Source organism: Schistocerca piceifrons, chromosome 2 (assembly GCF_021461385.2).
Source record: "Schistocerca piceifrons isolate TAMUIC-IGC-003096 chromosome 2, iqSchPice1.1, whole genome shotgun sequence".
Classification (NCBI taxonomy): Eukaryota; Metazoa; Arthropoda; class Insecta; order Orthoptera; family Acrididae; genus Schistocerca; species Schistocerca piceifrons.
Window position 1 is genome coordinate 1,001,194,597 of NC_060139.1, and position 18,484 is coordinate 1,001,213,080.

Here is an 18,484-nt window from a genome sequence, read left to right on the forward strand (position 1 = left end):
TCAGCATCACTTGTCGTTGACGACATCTAGATCCATTTCGTGAAAACATTTTAAATTTTTCTTTAGAATGTAATGGAGCGAAATGCCAGTGAACAACAATCAATAGGACTTAAAAAACTTGCATTAAAATTTATCTCCTTTTTTTTAAAAAAAAAAAAGAAAATTACAAGAAGATCAACCTCAATAATAACACAGCGGCAGAAGGCTTAGATTTTACTTTATAATTCCCACCTAGAAAACGATCAAAATCAATTATCACCAGCTGGCAGAAGGTTTAGAAATTGCCTTGAAATTTTTAAGTATTACAACAACGTCAACATCAATACACAGTCCCAGAAGGCGCAGCAGTACTTCCCACCTAAAAATGATCAGAGGAGAAACGAAGCAGAGGAAGTCGCTCAGAACAGAAATCGATACGAGCCGGCCCAGCTCACTGTTACTATGTAATTTGATTCCTATCTCGGATTCTCACATTAGCGTCAAGATACTTAATTCACGTAAATACTGTGCACAGGCTACACTAGTTTGCTTTTTCAAGTTTCATGTTCCTCTTTATTATTTTACTGTTTATATTTTTGCTATTGATTTGCATTTCTATGGTAATAATATTTGCTCTGATATTATGTATTGTGCCAATTACTTATGTGTAACATGTAACAACTCTTGTATGAGTTACATCTCTGCTCTCTGCTGCAGATGGTTTCTCATAACAAACATCTTCGGTTTTTACTCAGCATACCAACATGGTGGTTAGTTATAACTGTGAGTTCTAGAGATCACACCATATTTAGCTCTAAAACACCATTTGCTTTCCTGTGTATGTGTAACAGGACATGTATGATACGGATCCCCATATTAATAAATGATAATGAAACGTGATTATTAATTGGTGTTTTCGTATTAGGAGTTTACGTACCACATACTCACAAATGATTAGTTTTCATATATTTACGTATATTTTTTCGCTTTGTTTCATTTGATACAGATACAGAGATGATATCACAATACCGAACCTAGTATAAATAAAGGCTGTTAATGCAGTTGCGTGTCAAGCATTTCAAAAAATACGTTAGTGCTGTTGGACGTCGCCTCCAAAATATTTTCTAAGAGTGTGTTTACAAGGATTATCTATCGACCATTAAGGTTTAGCTGTTTAATTGGAGATAACGGTTACCGTGAATGAAATTTTCATCCTATCTTAATTTTTTTACTTTTTAGTTCCAGCGAACGAATTCTCTTGAAAGGCAACGACAGTGAAATTTCGGAGAATGTTTACCCAATTTGCGGAATCGAGATGAGGGCAATGAAGTAGCTGGCCTCACTGAATATCGGCTGCGCTGTAATTCAAATATTTTTCTCCTTCAGAGCGAAGCGAAAGCTGTGGTGTCTTACTCCAGAGAAAGCATCCCACCCCAAAAGCAATTTTCGGAGAGTAATTCGTAAAAAAAAAAGAAATTTTCGGACAGCAATTCGCAGAAATAAAAAAAAATAGGGAAGTTGATTCGTAAATACAGGAAAAAAAATATGAACATCTGTAAGAAATTTTAGAAATTCTTATAGCTACACCCAAAAGTCAGTATTCCTGTGAGATGACGAACAACGTGAAATCGTTAACTACCAGGATCAGAGAAATGACATGGAAGTACTAGGCCCCTTTAACTAACCTCATTTGCCATTGAATAACAACATTCAATTCAATATATTTTCTTTTGAAAACAAGAGGTCCTCTTTGAAACACAGGTAGAAAAGTTGAAGTTACTTTGCCTTTACAGGCCTTCAATCTGGTGAGTGAGACAGCCGTTAAATTACAATAATAATAACCTCAAACGAATACAAGAAATAAGACCATAAGAATACTGGACTATTTAAAACTTTCAAATTAAACAATTTTAAACATATCGGCCAGTTAAAATAATTAAAACATTTTCAGATAAATTCCCTCAAACGAAATCAAGTCCAATACATTGGGCGAACTTCCTAAAGGTAAATGTTAACAGAGACAACATAATGATTACCCAAAGGGTTTACATAAAAAAAACTTACAATGAAACTTAGAACGAGAATATATTTGTATTAAACATTAAAGAGAATATTTCCGGTGCGAAATCAGTTAATCCAAGGCGTCTTGGCCGACAGTAAAGTTGTTTACAGTGTAAGTCAGATAATATAAGATAGTCAACTTGAGCACAGACAGCCAAGGCGTCTTGGCCGACAGTAAAGTTGTTTACAGTGTAAGTCAGATAATATAAGATAGTCAACTTGAGCACAGACAGCCACGACGCACGACTACAGCCGGCCGCTGTGGCCGAGCGGTTCTAGACGCTTCAGTCGGGAACCGCGCTGCTGCGGTTGCAGGTTCGAATTCTGCCTCAGGCATGAATGTGTGTGATGTCCTTAGGTTAGTTAGGTTTAAATAGTTCTGAGGCCTGATGACCTCAGATGTTAAGTCCCATAGTACTTAGAGCCATTTGAACCATTTGAGCACGACTACAAACAGCAAGCCGCGCTAGGAAATGCTCCAGAGCCGCAGACACGGCCGCAAGCAAGCCCATGCCCACGCGGCAAGAAGCCGCTGACACGGAACACTCTTCCAGTAACTTAGTAAGTGCTGTTAACGAACTAGAAAGATAAGTATATGAGAGGATTATGCTGTAAGTAAAGTTATAGTTTAACGGTGATTGCACTTATAGAATGTTTGCAATAAGTTGATACTCCCTAGGAAATAGCTTCGGTAGCAGAACTTCAGAAAGAGATGTGAATTTCTTCCAGGAAGAAATATAATAAGTAACTTGCTGATGTCTTATCACTAGCCGGAGCTCACGACAGGCTTAAATGCCTGGATAATAGTAATACCAGAAAGCCCACCAGCTTCCGAAACATCGTGAAAACAAACATTAAAATTTCGAACAGCTTGTTTTCTTGCATAAGAATTCCAAAATTAACACTTCTTCCTTTTTTATAAAGCTATATAAGGCTCCCCTGATATGTCTAAGGCAACTGGGCACATTACGTAACCATAACAGCATTAACCACGGCAAATTTTTTGAGAGAAAGCTGGTCAGCAGATAAAGACAAGTTACTTCAAAATCACACAGAGCAGACAGGGAAATACACTATTCCTAAAATCAGAGAGCCAAATAATAAGACGTGCATGATGATTCAATGAACATAAACGCAAACATCTTTTCAAACAGCTTGCGGAGTGGGAAATCGGTGCACAGAGCCGAAAAACTATCTGCGAACAACATAAGCGTCCAAATCATTGTCTTCTGCCCAGTCCTGGAGAAGAAGTGTGAACGTCGTGCTGATCCACACAGCTTGCTCGTTGCTCCAAGCACTGCTGCTCCCGTCGGCTCCACGTTATGCGAAAACTACCCATCAGCTGCCTGCGCCACGCTATTTAGAACCTCTCTGCCTAGACAGAATTCTAACGGCCGCTTTTGAAGACTGGCCAAGGCAGCGACAACCGCACAAGGAGACGCCAGCTAAAAGTTATCGATGGTGAAATGAGTCGCTATGACTCACAGCGTTTAGATTTTCGCAGTAAATTAAGAACAGGATGTTACGACCAACAACAAACGAGTAACGATGTAACGCGGAGGTGTGCACTTACAGTCATTAAATTAATGTATCATGAATTGGCAGTACTATCAGATTAGTAACACTATGTTTACTGGATCACATACTTCGTAGAAAGTATTAAGTGTATTGTACCAAGTGTTTCAAGGACACCTAAAAATAAATTGTCGGTACAGTGCAAAACTTTATGGAGAAGCTAGAAGTCAGATGTTGGCACTTCGAGTACTGAGGCAACTAAAATTAATGGGTTTTCCGATTCGGTATGGTTCGCTGAATACTAAGCAAACATTAGATTAAAACATGAAAGCAGTAACAATTGTGGTTCGCTGTATCTTCCAGCCGCTAATTAGTTAAACAAAATGATCAGGATGCATTTTTATATCCCTCATAATCTCGTCCCTCACATATGAGCTACTAATATTTCATTTTCCATTTCCACTACCAAGGTGCATGTGTAGATGCGAGTTCGATTATCAGCGCTATGTCAAACATAAACCTATAGGGACCACGTGGATGAAGATGACGATATGATGTATCATCAGCACAACAACAGCCCTAGACATAGAGCAGTGGAGGTAGTCGAGAGAGGCCTCTAAACAACAACTGGACACTAATTACTGGTTCAAATGTGTGTGAAATCTTATGGGACTTAACTGATAAGGTCATCAGTCCCTATGCTTACACACTACTTACCCTAAATTATCCTAAGGACAAACACACACACACCCATGCCCAAGGGAGGACTCGAACCTCCGCCGGGACCAGCCGCACAGTCCATGACTGCAGTGCCTTAGACCGCTACAAATTATTAGTAAAAAAACACCAAATGAACGTAGACAAACACAGGAATATACCAAAAGGTGTCATTACCCATGCTCTGGGTTCAGCTATTAGGATTCAGCGAATACAGCCAGTAAGCAGATGTAGTGACTTGCCAAGCACTCGAGTCACAATTCCGCCAAGCTGACGCATTTTTAGTTGTCTTTCATCTACACACCAGCGAGTAAACGGCGTAACATTTAGGTAATGAATGGCTATACCGATACATTTTAAGCGAGACTACAGGAGTGAAACTGCATATATCGGAAACTGTGGGCTTGTGTGATGGCTGGATCCTTGGTATGTGAAGTAAACACAAGAGACGAAATTTTCATTCGGATTACAGATAGTGTTGCCGTCATAAGAGGACGTCAAGAAGACATCTTAAGAGTTACATGTGCTATTGTCAATAGCATCGCAAAGCGTGTTGAAGTATATGGAACTTATAAAAATCAACTTCAAGTTTAATCATTTTCCTTTGCTCAGCACCTTCTCTGAGTATTTGCTCAGGTGGCGTTCAAACAACTGTATATCTTTAAACAATAAACTGGACATATCTTTTGCACGGATCGCCCATTCGTGGGCTGGAAACCTCTACTGTTTAGCCAGGATGAAGGCCGAGGAACTTGTCTGGTAGCGCTAGGCCCAATAAAACAGGCTTGAATATTACTTCATTTCTCTGTCTGCTACTCGCAGCCGTATCTTCGTTGGTGGCTTAGCAAGCCAACAAAGAGTTTGTTGAACCCAGAGACTGGCTCAGGCTGCCGTAGTTCGGTGAATCAGTTCTGTGTTCAGGCCGGTGAATTCTGGTAAGCGGGTAGACGCCCGTGGTGTGGAAGGCGTGTCCCATCAGAAGTTCTGTGTAGGAATGGCAGAGGACAAAGCGCGTATGTATTGTGTCTCATCATGGCGTTCTGGGATTACTCTCCGCCTCCTAGATCACTATCCGTGTGGTCTCATCAGAAAAATCACGACTTCGGCTGCTTTGAGTTCGTGATGACTTCTGAACCTCGTCCCCTGTTCGGTAGGCCGTCTGCCCCAGGTGACACTGGTGTTTATAGCAGTTTGTGACCCTGATTGGAAAGGTGTTTGTATGCCCCTGAACCACCTATCAATGGTGACTGACACTGCTGGCTGTCATCATCCAAGTCTACGAATCAGTGGTCATCTCATAAGGTAGCAAGAGTACGGTACTGGAATAATCTCATACCCAAGATGTTACAATGCAATAATCAGAGAATCGAGTGCGGACATTAACGCCATCGATCCTACTGATCGACTCTAAGCTAACGAGGTGGGGCATTTATGGCGTGAAGTACAGCCTCGTCATGACCGAATAGGTTCCTCTCTTAACAAGGTGTCAGTGGTCTTCTCTGCTACATTTGATTAATCTATCTGTTTCAGTGTCTTAACTGCCACATCAAACCCCTAATATGCATTACAGCGTGCTCCGTAGCGCTTCATACATTATGTTATGAGGGTAACACAGGCAGGTTGGTCTGCCTGCAGTCGTGTAGTAATTTTCCGCTGAGCTCGCTCACACTCCTACACAAGATTGTTGATGTTGTACTCTTGGTGACCGACTAACCCTGTTGAAACGCTTCAGTCTATTCAAAATAACAGCCAAGCAGTAAGAAAATAAAGGTTTATTAAACCTTGACCATGGTTTGGACGGTTTTAAAACCGTCTTCTTCAGAAGACGTAGGACTTAAAATCACAGTAGCTTTATTCAAAGTGGGATGTGGATTTTACGTTCTACCCTTTGAGAAGAACCGTCGAAACCATGGTCAATGTTTAATGAACCTGTATTATGCAAGTGGTTGGCTGTTTTTGCGAATGCATTGAAGATCTTACATGCACAGTTGCTGCAGCACAACCATGTTCAAAATCCTGATGGAATGGTTACGTCTAGCGGCTGCCTTGTTTTAGTACTCCCATGCGTTTGAGCAGTGTCGTTCTCTTCTGTTCCCTTAGTTTCTTGGTGTGTAACACTTGTATAGAATGCTTCATTCGAATTAGTGTCTGCTACCATCTTCTAAAATTTTACTGTTCTTTCTGAAACAGCCCATACAGAGAAGTCAAATTAGTCGGCACAGTTAAGACATAGTAGGCGTCAACATTTAAGAGTCAAAGAGGGACTCCGCTGTTGAACGCAGAGGAGAAAAATAATATGTGGAACCAGCACATTGAAGGCCTCTATGAAGGGATGGAACTGTTTGGTGACATCGTACCATTAGAATCAGGAGTATATATAGATGAATTAGGGGGTCCCATATTAGAGTCAAACATAGTAACATTCTTTCGGAAACCAATCGGCAATCAGTCTTGGTGTACAGAGTGTATGAGAGTAGCAAAAAGTTTCTTCAGACCATCGGAAAAGAGTTGTGCAGACAGTCCCTAAGATAGCAAGGGCAGACACGTGCAAGAATTTTCGCGCAATCAACTTAATAGCTCATGCATCTCAGTTTCTGAAAGGGAATATAATACAGTAGAATTGAAAAGAAAGAGGATCTGTTGGTTGGTGATCAACTGATCAGCTTAAAAGCACGAGAGAGGAAGTTGTGAGGTGGCACTGTTTTAGTGGAAAAAGAATTTAAAAATATCAAGACTCATTCACAGGATATGTAAACATAGGAAAAGTGTTAGAGAATGCAATGTGGTGTAATATGTTCGAAATTCTCAGAAAAATCGCTATACGTGCTAGCGTAAGTCGTGAAATATACAATAAGCGTGAAACCACGAAGGAAACAATAAGAGAACATAGTGCTCTGATTAAAAACGATACAGGAGAGGAATGCAGCCTTTCCCCCTACTGTTCAGTCTACACACCGAAAAAGCAAGGACGGAACCAAAAGAAATGTTCAGGACTAGAAAAAAGCAGTGAAATTTTATTAATGATACCCTTTTATTTATATTACCCTAAGTGAACGTGAAAATGATTGGAGGACCTAATGATTGGAATAAAGAATTAAATGAGCAGTGAAAGTGGATGGAGGACAACCTGAAGAAAGACGAAAGTTGATAGAACAGGCAGAAATAAAATTAGCGATGAAAGAGGTAATCTGAAAATTTGTGGTAAGGACTATGGGACCAAGCTGCTGAGGTCATCGGTACCTAGTCTTACGCACTACTTAATATAACTTAAACAAACTTACACTAAGGACAACACTCACATCCATGCCCGAGGGAGGACTCGAACCTCCGACGGGGGAAGCCACGCGAACCGTGACAAGACGCCCTAGACCGCATGGCTACCCCGAGCGGCGATGAAAGTGGTAATGGAAGACTATTATTATCAGGCGTAGGCTTTGAGGAATAAATTTTTGAGGATGCAGATCTGGAGCACAGCGTTGTATGGAAGCGAATCATAGACTGCGGGAAAACGTGGAAGCATTTGAGATATGTCCTTGTAGAAGGAAGTTGAAAATTAGAGGGACTGGTGTAAGAAATGGGAAATTTCTCTGCAGACTGGCGAAGAGAGAAACATATGGAAAACCTCGGTAAGATTTTGATAGGACATGTGTTAAGTCATAAGGAAATAGTTTTCATGGTATGGCGCATACAGGGTAAAAAAGTAGGGGATTCAGAGACTGGAATACGCCAACAAAGAGTACTACTGTGTGATGAGGGTGGCGCAAGAAAAGGATGCTGTGACATCAAACCAATCAAAGAGCAAAGACTGATTAAAAAAAAAAAAAGAACAACAGATTTCTTCCTAGAATTAAAGGTAACATTTACAGAGAAGTAGAGGTAACAATTTTTTTTTCCGTGTGATTAATACGAAAGGAACAGCTCCATGCAGAACGGATGGAGCTGGTGATCGTACCTGCTAATGGTATTGGTATGTCGCTCGTTACGATAGCTCCACTGCAGATCCGAACGCACTGACGGAAGTCCTAGAAATCGTAACTACTCATACGGCATTAGATGGTCGAGGCAGAAAGTGTGATGGGCTTCTTGACGACAAGTGTAGAGAATATCTCACAGTACTGATATCGGTACCACAAGGAGTCTTAAACAACCGAAACAAAAATTTTGCAGTTTCCATAAAATTCTTCCGTGTTATATCGTAGAATGGAAAATCAAAGTTACGAACAGAATAAAACGTAGCATGCCTGAACCTGCAGCAATGGCCAGGACGTTGCAATATGACGTTTTCTACAACGTCAAAGCGTATAATGGAATATAGTTCGGCCGCAAGGCCTTAGTATCATGTATGTCCGAATTTCTCATTCTTGTTTCTTCCCTGCAGATAATTTTTAACAGTCATTCTTTGGACAAATTGATGCATATTTTGAAATTTCTACTATTACGACACCTATAATTTTCGGCAACAGGAGAAAAGTCATAAGCTAAGGAAGGACATTATCTATTCAAAAGTACCTGAACACCTAGTAGTAGACATTCATATGGGTTGTGATCACCCTTCACTTTTATAATGGCTTGAACTCTGCTGGAGACACTTACAGTGAGATGCGTTAATGATTATCAAGGAATGGCGGCCTATCCTTTCTCAAGAGAACCAGAGAGGGCAGTGATGTTCGATGCTTTCGTAACAAGTATAGGTAAGCATATAACATTACAGGAATTAAAGAGGAAATACAATAAAATAACATCAGGATGTTTTTACACCACGAAACAATACCCATTTGGTACATCATTTGGAACTGTCTTTGGAAAGCAATGAAAAAACACTGCGAAAAAAGACGTATTCGTTTCTTGAAACCTCGCAAAAGTATCTCCCACTGCAAGGCATAAGTTTGAAATTTTGACTCAAAGGTAGGCACGACCTTTCTCTGTTATGGTGCAAAAGCGCTACGTCCTCCGACGTTACCTTCGGGCTTGGCGACGTTTCAAACAGCAAATGCGAAAAACAGGGCACACCACTGTTCATCTGGGCTGTAAGTTGAGTTAGCGATGCCACAATAGCACCAAATACTTCACAATTCTGCCAAACGCCATCATGGACGTGTCACACGACACGAAGGTCATCACACGCCACTTACCCACGTTTCACGTCTTCTTATGACGCCGCTGCGATGGAGCTATGAACCGTGCCAGCCAGAGTTGAAATCACATTGCTTTCTTATGAATGCCCGAAGAAAATATTTCAGAGACACAGCCGCCGACGCCCAGAATCGCAGGTGGCATAAAAGGTGTCAGTGAAAGCAACTGTTCCCTTGGGACGTTGATTCTCACACGTTTCGCGGTCGAGAACGACAGTTCGCAGCGCGTTCTTGACAACGTTCTACACTGATGACAACCTCCGTACGATTCATCGATGCATCGGGGGGCCGCAGCGTCGCAGAGCGTGATCTAGCCCCTTTGGAGTTTAGTACAACAGCAGTTTTTGCTCTGATGTATTTGGTGGAACCACAAGGGAGATTCCTTAGATTACTAGGGATGCTAGGGAGGTCGTATGGTGTTTTATTGACGGTACCTGCACCCCTAAAGGATCAATCCACAGGAGGATGTGAAACAAGTGAGCCGAAGAAAAATAAACACGCTTTTCTGCTTCGGGTTGCGTTCAGATTTCATCGAATGATTTTAAACAGTCCATGGTGGTTCCACCTTGCACAACAGAGCAAAAATTGAGGTCACACTACACTTCTAAGGAGACAAAGCCCGTTCGGTAGGCTGTAGCCCCACCATACCCAAGGAGTAGGGTTGAACCGTCTGGGGGATGTCAACAGTGTCGAGCGTTGTCGAGAACATCGTCCTGTTGTTCATCACAATGCGAACTGTCGTTTTCGACCGCGAAATCGGTGGAGTGGTTTTACTGACGCCCTCTATGTCATTTTCTGAGGTATTTTCATGTCGATTCGAAGTGGGGGCGTCTGAAACATTTTTCTCCTCCACTTCAAAGAAATTCGCGTGATTTAAACGCTGAGTGTCGTGGTTTCGACCTCCATCGCAGAGGCGTCAAAACAAGAGGTGAAATGTTGGTAAGAGAGGGAGTGTTGGAGTTCTCATAGTGTGGCATTTCATCGATGGCATCAGGCAGATTTGTGTTGAAAATTGGTGCCAACGTGACATCATTAACCCACCTTACACCACACTTGAGCTAAGCTATGGCCTTTCTCGCATGTGAAGACACCTTGCTGTTTGAAACCTCGCCTAGGCCAAGGGTGACGTCGCAGGGCACCACGCTACTGTGCCATTGCACAGGAAACTAGTAGGCACTACTGAGATAAATTTCAAACTGAAGGGGACATTGTATGTCCAATGCCGCCGATGATAAATTATCGAATTTTGTGACTCATTATCTTGGAAACTTTTTAAGACACCAACTTACAATTTTCCATAATTATTGAATGCAGCTTTCCAGATACACTGAACTCGAATTATTACTAAAATTTTAGTGCGGGGCATGCTACCTTTTTTTTCAAACACTCAATTTGTTGACAGTATTTTGTAAATAAATGAACATAAAAACAAAGCAACTCAGAATATTTTAATTAGTCTAGTTCCATATGTGTTGAATCTCACACTTGGCATGCTGTAAAAATTTCATGTCTCTACCATCAGTACTTTTTTAGAAAACGGGTCATTTATTGTAAAAAAACATAGTTCAGAGATATTGAGGTTTAAAACATTCTTAGTACAAATTCTTATACTGCCTTACATTTCTGCGTCTTTTATGCACTAGAATTGCCCCATCCCATAGTCTGTGTCTTCTTCAGTGTCACAACAGCCCAGTGCTTGCCTCCTCCTTTTCTTTCTTGCTTCTTTTGTCGTTTGCCGAGCAGCTAACTCTGCTTCACGTACACGAAGCACATCCTGTTCCCTCAGTGCTTCAGCTGTGTTCTGTCCAAAACTTACCCCAAACTTCTCCAGAACATTAAGTCTTTCATAGTTTCCACCACAAAAACTATTACAGCATCAGGCAATACTAACTTTAGAGTTACCCGTAAATATGCGTTTCTTGAAGTTACTTTCACGATTAGCAATTTTATTTACGTACAAAAAGCAATAAAAAGCTTACTACAAAAATAGGCGATAAGCACACTACTTTCAACGAAAAATAGTATCAGAAACAAAGGACTGATTTGTTTATTAGTAATTCCAACCTCTGAAACGTATCAGTAGGCATAAAACAAATCAATTCACAACCTTTTAAACTGTGTAGTTCCCAGGATATGACTGCTCAACTGTGGTAGTATATGCGTAACCGCGAAATTTGACAGTCACACGTCAACATTCAAAATATTATTTGAAGGTCTCACAATTGTCTGATTTGAATGTATCATACACCAAAATGTTCAGGAAAGTCCAAAGTAAAGTATGGAGTAGAATACAGAAAATTGCAAATGTCAACGAATTTCATGTACAACGTCCCCTTACTGCGCACAGAGGGAGACAATTACAGTGTTTCGAGAAACTAATACATTTTTTTATTTTTGCGCAGTGTAGACAAGAAAATTTATAAGATCAGTAGAGGAAATATTAACACGAAGGAAACAGTTGAACGGTCTGTAAATATCAGTGTCGAAACATCACATCAGATACCTCACCAAGTGCCGCGTTGGAATCCGTATTTATAATTAACATTAAGTGCCAGAACTGTCAAACTCACGATACATGAATATGACATAACAAAGGCAAAAGTCCTAATCAAAGACTGGAGGCATAAACCGAGGGCAACAATATAACACAGTAAAAGCGTAACATAACCAGGCCCTCCGAACTGGAGACATCTTTGAATTGTGCGAGAACCAACATATCCATATCCATACAAATTGTAAAACTGTACGTACTTACTTATACGTGTTCTGCGTATCCTCCTAAACCAGTGGACCGATTTCAACCAAATGTGATAAACATATCTTTTACTGTGTTGAAATACTCGCTACCCTCGTAAGAACCACATCCATCAAAAGGGTGGCTGTGGACAAGCAGTTAGCCAATGATGTGAGAATAACCATCTTTTAGTTATCCGGGCATTTGAGAATGAGAGCACTTACAGGCTTACAATAAACTTATACATAATTTCTAATCTTTAAGAAATTTCTTCTCGCTGACAATAACCACAAAATGATGAAAAACAATAATCTTTCACTTACTATATTTTCGCTGTTCGTGGTATAAAACTGCCACTTGAAGCATGCCGTTTTAATTTATTAGCTTTTAACACCAACTGTAATCGTGACAGATTTTGCAGACAGTATTCACATATACCACTAAATGTACTAGAAGAATTACATCGTTATGCGACACTTCAAGAGTTACTACGTCATAAACCCTGAGCGCATAAAAAAACTACCGCATCATGCAAGACATTTAAGTTTATTACTTCGTTACTACTACTTTATTCGCAACACATTTCGCAGACATTATCGACATTTGCCATTGGATGTACCTACAAAAATATATCATCGTATGACACATAATTCAGCAGTTATGACTCAGATATGTGAAAAACTGCATGATGCTGACGCTTTAATTTATTAGTTCTTTGTTACTAAGTCCATTCGCATTTCGCAGACAGCAGTCACATATGCCGCTGAATGTATCTAGAAAAATGTGTCATTTTATTATGCATAGTTCGGAGATGTGACGTCATAAATACTGGATGCATGAGCAAATGTTGCATCTGGCATGACGTTTTAATTTATTACTTCTTGATTAATAGCTCTATTTAGAACACATTTCACAGACAGTGAGCACGTAAACTACTGAATGTACCTGCCAAATTATATCATACTACAGCTCGTAGTTCAGGAGATACGACGTAATAGACAATAAGCTGCGTGAAAATAGAACTGCATGGCGACATTCGCTAGACATATTCACGAAATATGTGTAAAAACACACATAAAACATGTTAAATACGAGTGAAATATATTTAACATTGGCGTATGAGAGCAAAGACACGCGTAAAAAGCTCATCCTAAAGCACTTGAACGGTTTCAGTCAAAGTTGGTATACGTACTATTAGCAATCTAGAAAGAAATACTGTAAGGGTAAGAACCCCGGACAGAAACGTGTAGATTAAGAGACCAACAGATAGATGGCGTAGGAGGCGATGAACCGATAGAAGAGTAGGATGTAATGGACAGGATATGGAAAGAGGAGGAGATGGATGAAAAGAGAGGAGAGAAAGAGATGAACAGGAAGAAGGGGAGGATGAGGTAGACAGAGAGAGGAGGGAAAAGGAAAAGGGCAGAAAGAAGGGGAGGACGAGTCTCACATAGAGGGGAGTCGGAGTTGCTATTAGAGGGGAGAGGAGGAGATGAAATTAGGGTGGGAGATGGAATTGAGGGTAAGACGGGAAGTGGGGGGAGAAGTAGACTGACGGTGGGAGGAAGAGAAGATGGACAAAGCAGCAGGAGTAAATGGACAAAGAGAGAGAGATGGAGGAGATGGACAGAGGAGCAGGACGACGTGGACCAACAGTCTGAGGTGTAGGAGGTGGACAAAGTAAGAAGGGAGAGGGAGGCATGGAGGTGATGGACAGGGACATAGGAGAAGGACAGTAAGAGGAGAGGTGGATAAAGAGCGAGCATGGGTGGATGGAGAGGGAGGGAGGAGGAGGTGGAGAGAGGGGAAGGATGAGCTGGACAGAAAGAGGGGGCTAAAGGTGACGGACAGAGAGAGAGAGGGAAAGAGGAGATAGGCAGACAGGAGGGAGGACGAGATGGACTAACAGAAGATTAGAATAAATAAAAACCTGGACAACGCCAGGTTTCAGTTTTTGCAATTGACCTGCCATTCTACGATAATTTTTTTTCTCCTGTAATTATCCATTCTACCAGATAATTATATGAAATGTGTAACAACTCTGAATACGAATTAAATGAGCTACATCTCTGCCTCAGACTGTTTTTCGTAACAAACCTCTTTGGTTCTTACCCCGTGACAGCTGTATATATATACATGATGATCAGTTGTATCAGTGACTTCAAAATGGCGTGGTCTAAGGCATCGGTTTTCTGTGTATGTGCAACAGTGCAGATAGGATATGTATTGTGTGGAGTTTCATACTTATGAATGATATGAAATGTGATCAGTAATTGATCTTTTCGTATTGCTTTATATACCATCTGCATAAAAGCCATCTACACACAAGTGATCAATTTTCACATATTTCTATGTATGTCTTGCTATTTTAGGTTTGCTACATATTCCGAAATCGGTGGTACTAAAAAGACTGTTAATAAAGTTCAGTGCCAGATACATAGGGTTGAGTGTTCAAATGGCAGCATTGGTATCCAGGTGTTTTGCTACGATTTAATCATTCGGTCAGATCAAAAGTTATGAAACGCCCTCTGGCATTCAAGGAAGCAATCTTTAGTACAGCCGAGTACAGAATAAGCGCCGAATATGTTGCATATTCCATATCATAATCTGTCTGAGGTATCGCCGTGGTGCAGTACTTTGCTGCTGCTCCCAATGGTTTGAATTACTGCCTTTTTGTAAAGTAACTTTTTACTGTTAAGTGAACATTTCAGGTAGACCCCGAAAGGTCAGAGCGGCTGATTTCAACGCGGATAACAATTCTCCCTTAGCTAAAGAACTGAAACGTGGTACACTTATCTTCCAGGCGACAATTGAGGAGCTATGTAATGAGAAGTAGAGGCTTTAGTGGTAGAAAACTGACTACTACCAGTAGCCCATGACAGACGATAATAACATGGCGGCAACTTAGATGACGTTATTCTCAGGGCTTTGTCGCGGATCTGTTATTAATGTAAGTGGCATTCTTGCCATAATGTTTCCAACAGTAACTTGCCTTCTGTAAACGATTACAAATGTAGTGGACTGCTTTCCTGGGCTGAGCATCAAAGAAAACGGTTTCCTCATCGCTCAAAAAGGCCTTATTTAAAGATCACTGACCTGTTGTTGGCTGTGGTGAGAAATGAGTTAAGCATCACAACCAAATATTCCTATGTTGACATTCGAGTCACAGCGTTGCTTGGAATCGGTCTTGCGTTTCATATCCCACTCGTTTATGGACGAAGTGCCAAGTTGGGTGCAAAATTTTTAGGTTCTGGACCACACTTTCTGTCGAAAGATCATTGATAGGGTCACTCACGTGTCTCCGGAAAAGCGTGTTTCGGCCACTGCAGGAGGAATTTCCTGAGCGTGTCCATCCATTCTAACCACTGTTTTGAGCAGATCTAAATTGGAAGTGGTATTATAGAATTTCCGTTCACGTAGCATCTCTTGCAGAACTTAGATTTGAAAATGTGATCCCAGTTGAAATCATCTTTCTTTACCAATATTTCCACAACCTCTTTCAGCGTACTACCCCATATCCTTCTGTCATAACGCATCACCTACAGACAAAATTGACAAGAAGCACCAGAACCCGACCTCTGGGTCCCAGAGTATTACATTCCTCCCCTTTTCTTCAAACGTAAATACGCGCCAGAAGCCGACTGCTGTGGCCGAGCGGTTCTAGGCGCTTCAGTCTGGAACCGCGTGACCGCTACGGCCGCAGGTTCAAACCCTGCCTCGGGGATGGATGTGTGTGATGTCCTTAGGTCAGTTAGGTTTAAGTAGTTCTAAGTTCTAGGGGACTGATGAGCTCAGATGTTAAATCCCATAGTGCTCAGAGCCATTTGAACCATTTCAACGGGCCAGAATCTATGAGACATAAATACGTAAGCTTCCGCGGTCTGTGTCAATATCACCGAATTTCTTCTGCAGGTATTGCCTCATAATATAATAAAATACTTAAACCGTAAAATATTAAAATAACAGACGTTTCGGTCGTGTTGCAGCAGCCTTCCTCAGCCCAGGGGCCAACTAAAATCCTTATGGATAAAGTGCCACGACATCTCACAAAATATTTAAAATCTAAACTACAAAGTAACCGACGTTTGGCTGAGTTGCGGTGGCTTTCCTCAGGGTATACACTCAAAATGACTACGGAGACTGGAATCCTACAGTGTGCCTGGCGATGACGAGTAGGAAACTTGTCGAAAAGTTGTTTAATGCAGCTCTGATACTCGACTGAATGACACTAAAAATTCCGGCTGTGGAGTTCTCCCAGACAGTTTGCACACTGTGTTAAAAAGTAGTCACTTTCCCTCAGGATCTATTTTTCATTGTCATTCAAGTTTTGTAATCATGGATCCTCCGGAGTATTTAAGGTCACATAGATTTCAAACAAGGAGCTACGACATAGTAAGTAGATATAAAGATTCCTTTGCACATTCCCGAAATTTCTTCTCCTATCGCGGTTTCACTACGGGGCATTCCCACAGCACGGAACGAGTTCGCTGAGAGAGTAGACAAGCTGTCCTGAGCGTGAGCGGAGCAGGTGGAGGCGGCCGGCGCCTGCAGCGACTGCGGGGGAGCGTCCGCGGTAATTGAACCGGGCGCGAGCTGCCAGTCACGATCTGCACGCTACGCGGCTGTCACGTCTCAGCCTGCGAGCACGCGCGCGTGCGCGAGCACGGACACACCAGGCCAGGGAGTGGCAGCTGTCCGCAGGTGCCGTGATACGGCTCGTCACTTCCCACTTCCCGCACTACGTGCCACGCGTCAACAACGGTACGACTAGGGCTGCCAGATCCAAAAATCTTGTGCATTATAGATGATTTTGTGGAAGCTTGCCACTGTGAAAACAAGTGTTTGTTTAAAAATAACTTTTCTGCGACGAGTCAGGATTTTTTATTCATACTTTACACGACAAGCCTCGTGAAGCGATAACGATTTTCAAGTGCTTTCTCTCTGTTCACTATGCCGTTTTTATGTCACGTTTTAAAGTGTGACGTTCTGTTTTCTTTTGCTGACTTTACAGTGTACAAAAAATCGGTTTTATATGTATTTAGAGGAGAAATTTGGAATTTTATAATTTACATAAACAAAGACTTACGAAGTTATTTTTAGAGGCAGTGGTTCATGGTGTGGGTTCCTGTAGTCATGTCCTAGTTCATGAACCACGGGCAACGTATGAGTGGCCAAGTAAGTGGTCCCGACAGTCGGGATACCAGTTACTTTGGAATAAGGCTGGGCATCTCCGACATATTCTGAGTCGTGGTCACCTTTGTGCTCACACGGCAAAGACTACCAAATCCACCGGTTAGTCCCTCAACCGTTAGGGGTAAAACTCAATGGGACTCTGGGCAAGTAAGGCTAGCAACCTGCTTCCCTGGTACTTTAAATATGATGCTGGCAACAAGCAGAGCAAACTGCCTCGGACCTTTGGAGGTGACGGAGTCCCACCTCTAACTGACAAACCAGGGACTCCTAAGATACGACTTGGCAAACAAATGGTAATGAGATGGAGAGCTATTAATATCAATGGGGGCTACTCTGGGAAGAAGGTAGAGCTGGCAGAGGCTGCAATTAAGATGGGGCTGGACGTTTTAGCTATTAGTCACATTCGGGTAAGGGGTGAGAAAGAAGAGGAAGTGGGAGAATACAAGGTCTACCTGTCAGGAGTCAAAGCAGGAATAGCACAATAGGGTGTAGGGCTTTACATCAGGAAAGAAATGGAACCCAGCGTAGTTGCAATAAGGTATGTAAACGAACGACTGATGTGGACAGATTTGACAATGTCTAGCAAGAAAATTAGGATTGTATCAGTATATTCGCATTGTGAAGGGACAGATCAAGATAAGATGGATAATTTTCACGATGCACTCAGTGATGTAGTTGTTAGAGTAAAGGACAAGGACAGTGTTCTGCTCATGGGTGATTTTAATGCCAGGATTGGAAATCGAACAGAAGGATATGAAAACGTTATGGGTAAATTTGGAGAGGATATGGAGGCCTACAGGAACGGGAAACAACTCTTGGATTTCTGTGCCAGTATGGGCTTAGTAATCACAAACTCCTTTTTTAAACATAAGAACATTCACAGGTATACTTGGGAAGGCAGGGGAACCAGATCTGTCATTGACTATATAATAACAGACCAGGAATTCAGGAAGGCACGTGAGGGTCACACGTGTATTCAGGGGTTTCTTTGATGACACTGATCATTATTTAATCTGCAGTGAAATTGGTATTGTGAGGCCGAAAGTGCAGGAGGTCAGGTCCATATGTAGGAGGATAAGAGTAGAGAAACTTCAAGATAAGGAAATCATGCACAAGTACATAACAGTGATCTCAGAAAGGTACCAGTTGGTTG